This window comes from Cryptomeria japonica, chromosome 7, assembly GCF_030272615.1.
Source record: "Cryptomeria japonica chromosome 7, Sugi_1.0, whole genome shotgun sequence".
Lineage (NCBI taxonomy): Eukaryota > Viridiplantae > Streptophyta > Pinopsida > Cupressales > Cupressaceae > Cryptomeria > Cryptomeria japonica.
Genome location: NC_081411.1, coordinates 186,156,371 through 186,162,370, shown reverse-complemented (window position 1 = coordinate 186,162,370; position 6,000 = coordinate 186,156,371).

The window sequence follows — 6,000 nt, the reverse complement described above, 5'->3', positions numbered from 1 at the left end:
GGCTAATCAATTGATAGTATGTGCGTGTGATGGATGGTTGTGGGGAATCATGGTAGCCCCGTTGAGACTAGGTCATTATGATAAATGCCTGATGTAGTCTAGGATTACCATAATCGATTACCTGTTGAGACCCGAAGATACGTGATCAGAGTATCTGTTGATAGTCTAGGTGTGTGGGAGTCGATGTATCTGTGTAGACAGAGCAACTTGCTGGATTGTGTGGATGAATGAGGATGGGAAGCGATGAAGGGATTAGGATGATGTTGATGATCAAGATAGGGAGGGTGAGGGGGGATTTGATGTTAGATAGAAGATATGGAGGACTAGGATCGAGTCCTATGGAAGAAGATGAGTAAAATAGAGTATGCATTATTATGACTACGTATGCATGATATGCAGCTATTATGAATGTATGGATGGGTGGAATGCAACGAAATGCAATATATACAAATGAGATGGAATGACGATCCATGGTGCTTTATTTTTCATCATTGAGCTTTAAAATGTTGTAAGAAAATACAAGCAACTTGACATAAAGATTCAAGATGACCAGAGTATTTCTTACATGGATTTTATATAGCAAGTTAATACAAGCAACTTGATATAATGGATCAAGTTGACCTGAGTATTGCTTGCATGGATTTGATATAGCAAGTTAATACAAGCAACTTGATATAATGGATCAAGTTGACCTGAGTATTGCTTGCAGAACAGACAAGGATTATCTCCTTTCATGCATGACTTGGATCGTCCTCCTTGATCTTAGGCTGATCATATCCTGAGACAAGTTCATACCGTACTAAGAGATAAAAAACCTTTATCCAATTTGGATGAGGTAGGAGGAACCAAAGGAAGAGCATTGCACCTGCAAACAAACAATATATACATAAAGAATAAAGAATAAGGATCCTTGGTAATGGTTCATGCTCATATGGTCAAGGTATACGCTGTAGTCAGCAAGCCGTAGTGATCTATGATTGCATTTGGCATAAGATTACGTAGCTTAGTGAACTTCCCACGTAGACACCATTAGTACATGTCCCAGAACTTCATCGGAAATAATGCGCAAACGATACAAAACAATGCTGAAAAGATCCCGATACCGATAAACAAACGATTGTACTCACAAATCAACCAAGTATTTGATAGCTTAACATAATTTTCTTGTCAAAGAAAATGTCATCTTGTCTTTGTTTTGGTAAGGAAGGATGCATCCTTGTTTTAAAGACAGGTTTGGATTGTTAATGTCGATTGTGTGGTTTGATTGGTAAATGGTCAGTGTGTGAGTAGTTGTCAATGTTTATTTTGTATCTGAGCGGATGAATATGTACAAGGTGTTGCCATATTTTTGTGTGATTTTTGATGTTTTCTGATGTTTTTGGATTTTGTATTGTTTTGAATGTTTTTGGATTTTGTTGAGACATTTTTGAATGTTTTTGATATTTTCTGATGATTGCCTGAATGAAGAGCGTAATGACATATAAGACAATGTAGAATCCACTTCCTTCACGAGGGTAAGGGTATTGCCCCCAGTTTGTAGACCTGACTATGAAAAGGTGGGATGCTAGACGCATGGAGTATTTTCTTAATTGCAGATCAAATAACAAGCCATGGTTTGGATGGATGGATGTATGTGTGCATGAATGTGATCGCAATGAGCCTGAAAGATACTGGAGCCATTGCCTTTACGAGTGGCGCCTGTTTACCAGGTTTTCACCATCGCACTTACCCAAGGTGCCAACGGAGTGGTTGTTCACCGTTTGGATGCATGATTTTTTTCTTTACTTTTGTGAATGTTTTTGTATTTTCTTCAGGACATTTTCTGAATGTTTTTGGTATTTTCTGATGTGCAGTGGAGCCTGATGCTCTGTACACCTTAGGTATAAAACCTTTTGAGGTGCATGCTGTTGATTGGATCTGCAAGCGGTTCTCCTTCTGATGTAGCCAACTGATATGCCCCGGACCCGAATACAGCAGTGACAACATATGGGCCGAGCCAATTTGATTCAAACTTGCCTTGATGTTCTCTATTTGGTTGGTTGCGAGGATTCTCTCGAAGAACAAGATCACTTACCTCAAATGTACGAGGTCTAACTCGGTGATTGTAGCTTCTACTCATGCGCTGCTGATAGGCTTTGAGGTGATTGTATGCAGCTTGTCGCTTCTCATCAAGTAACTCTAAGTCCTGAAGACGTGAGACTCTGTATGCTTCATCATCGATGAGATTGTGCAATGAAACTCGTAAGGATGGTATCTCGACCTCAATAGGTAAGATAGCTTCAACACCATAGACCAATGAATAAGGAGTTGCACCTGTAGGGGTCCGAATGCTAGTTCGATATGCCCATAGCGCTGGATTCAATTGAACATGCCAATCACGGCCGGCATCATTGACTGTCTTCTTTAGGATCCTCAATATGTTTTTATTGGATGCTTCGGCCTGACCATTGCCTTGTGGGTAATAGGGAGTGGAAAAGCGGTGTTGGATATGAAATTTCTCACAAAGCTCACGGACATCCTGATTTTTGAAAGGAAGACCGTTATCTGTGACAATGGACATGGGCACACCATACCGACAGATGATGTAATTGAGGATGAATGAGGCGATCTGCTTGCCGGTGACTTGGGTAAGTGGAACAGCTTCGATCCACTTGGTGAAATATTTGGTGGCGGTAATAATGAATTTATGGCCATTGGATGAAGATGGATGGATTTTACCCACAAGGTCAAGGCCCCATTGACAAAAAGGCCATGGTGTTGTGATTGGTTGCAGTTCTTGAGCTGGTGCATGTATTAGGTCGCCATGAACTTGACATTTTTTGCACTTCCTGACAAAGTAGTAGGAATCCTTTTCCATAGATGGCCAATAGTATCCAGCTCGCATGAGTTTCTTGGCTAGTGACGGACCACTTGAGTGAGTCCCGCAAATTCCTTCATGTACCTCTTCCAAAGCCTTTGTTATCTCATCTTGTTCCAGACATCGAAGGAGAGTACCATCAAGACTACGTCGGTATAGGGTTTCGGCAATAATGGTATATCGAGCAGTTTGGCGAATGAAGGTTTTACGTTGGTTATTTGATTGGTTGGGAGGAAGGGTGTGATCGCGGAGATAGGTGTAGAACTCACCGTACCATGGGGATTCAGAACCAACAAGGCAACATATCATTTCAGATTCGGGGATATCATAAGCGGGAATCCAAAGTTGTTCTACCAAGAACTCGTAGCGTGTTGAATTCTGTGGAAGATCTAGTAGAGATGCAATGGTAGCCATGGCGTCAGCAGCTCGATTCTGCTCTCTTGGTATCTGCTCAAAAGTGATAGTAGTAAATGATGTCTTTAGATTGTCCACCATTTGCTTATATGGCATGAGTTTATCATCTTTGGTCTGATACTCATCTGTTGCTTGTCGAATGACCAGTTGTGAGTCGCCATATACTTGTAGTTCTTGTAATTTCCATTGTACGGCTAACCTGAGTCCTGTGATCAAGGCCTCATACTCTGCTATGTTGTTTGTGCATGGAAATGTGAGCCTGTAAGACTTTGGGATGCTATCACCTTGAGGTGTGATAAACAGAATGCCTGCCCCCGAGCCGTGCCTAGTGTATGAACCATCAAAGTATAATTTCCATGACTGTGCTTCTGTAATCATGAATATCTCTTCATTTGGAAAATTGGAAATGAGAGGATGATCGCCTATGAGTGGTGCATCGGCCAATTGATCTGCAATGACCTGACCTTTGATAGCTTTACGGTCCACATACTCGATGTCGAATTCACTTAGAATCATCACCCATTTGGCCAAGCGACCTGTCAATGCTGCTTTGCTGAGTAAATACTTGAGTGGATCAATCTTTGCAATGAGTTGTACCTTGTGTGTTAATAGATAGTGCCTCAGTTTAGTGGCTGCCAAGATTACTGCTAGGCAAGCTCGCTTAATAGGTGTGTAATTGAGTTCATAGCCCACCAGTGTGCGAGAGATGTAGTAAATAGCACACTCTTTTCCTTCTGCATTATGTTGTGCCAGTAGTACACCCAATGCTGTACTTGTTGCTGAGATATAGAGCAATAATGGTCTACTTGGATCTGGTGGCATCAGCAATGGTGGATTCATGAGATAGTCTTTAAGCGCCTGAAATGCTTGCTGGCATCTGTCATCCCACTGAAAGCGGATGTTCTTGTGTAGCAGGTGTGTGAATGGGTGACACTTATCGGCTAATTGTGCAATGAATCTGCGGATAGATTGAAGCCGTCCTTGTAGTGTTCTTAGCTGACTGATATTCTTTGGAGGTGACATGTCCATGATTGCTTTAACCTTTGCTGGATCGACCTCAATACCTTTGCTTGAGACAATGTATCCTAGAAGCTTCCCGGAGGTCACTCCGAAGACACATTTCTTTGGGTTGAGTCGAACATGATATTGTTCCAGTCTATCAAAGATTTTATCTAAGATGTGAAGATGTCCTTCTCTAGTAAGTGATTTTGCTAGTAAATCATCCACATAATCTTCCATTATAGTATGCATCATGTCATGGAAGATGGTGGTCATTGCTCTTTGATAGGTCGCTCCTGCATTCTTTAGACCAAAAGGCATTACATTCCAGCAGTATGTGCCCCATGGACATGTGAAGGCTGTCTTATGTTGGTCCTCTGGTGCGATCTTTATTTGATTGTATCCTGAAAAGCCATCCATGAGTGAAAGCATGGCATGTCCTGCTGTCAAATCTACTATGATGTCGATATTTGGTAGAGGGAAGTCATCCTTAGGACATGCCTTATTCAGATCTCTGAAGTCTGTACAAATGTGGATGCCCCCTTTTGGTTTGCCAACTGGTACAATGTTGGAGATCCATTCTGCATAATCAATTGGTCTAATGAAACCAACATCCAGGAGTTTCTTGAGTTCTATTTTGACTAGCACGGCAATCTGAGGATGCATCTTACGAAGCTTCTTCTTGACAGGTTTGGCTCCTTTTGCTACTGTGAGATGATGCATGACTAAATCAGGATCAAGCCCAGGCATGTCTGCATATGACCATGCAAAGTTGATCTGACGCTGTTGGAAGAACTCTATAAATTGAGGTTGTTCCTCTGGAGTGAGAAGAGATGCCAGATGTATGATATGAGGGTTTTCAGGAGTCCCCACATTGTATTCTTTGGTCTCCTCAATGAGGATCGTTGATCGTTCCTGTTGTGTATTAGCAGGGAGAATGTCAAACCCTTCATCCTCAAGCGCCTCAGAGAGGTTTTCACCGTTGGATACGCTCTTTCTTTTTACTTTTGTTGGATCAAACAGTGCCACAGTGTGGTTTTCACTAGAAGATCCATGTTTTAATGTTATATTTTTGCAGCTGAAGGGTTTGGCATCCGCCCCGAAGTATGCTGCGCTATTAAGTTCAATGGCGAATCCAGCTTTGTGATCCCCGCTTGGTAGATTATCCCTTAATTCCAAAAAGTCAATGATAGCCTCATCATTTTGGAAGAGGTCAAGACATGGGGGATTTGGTTGGTTCCATTCGATGAGTTCAGGGTGGATAATGGGCATTACTTCATCGATTAAGTTAAGTGCGGGAGATGTATCAGTGAGGGTTAAGACAGTGTGGTGAAGGTCGTTGATGGTACTCTCCCTATCAGAATCCGGCGTAGGATGAGACGTAGGGTCTGTGGAAGATGTTTCCAGCTCAGGTACCCAAGTGGTCTTTATCTGTGCTTCTCCGTAAACAGGGATGTCTTTGCGGGGTGGAGGTGGTGATGTGTCTTCCTCATCTGAAGTGTTAAGTTGCACTGAATCGAATTCCCACTCATGTGAGTCGGTCTCTGAATCACTCTCCAGCATCCGATTGCTATACGATACTGGGATGTCTTTGGAGTTAAACACGGCAGGTGTGATTGGTTTATGTACTTTTGTGGTGATCAATGCTGCAGGAACCGTGATGGGGTTTAAAGGATTTGTTGCTGGAAGTATTGGTAATGGTGACTCAGTGGCTTCTGCTAGAACTACTG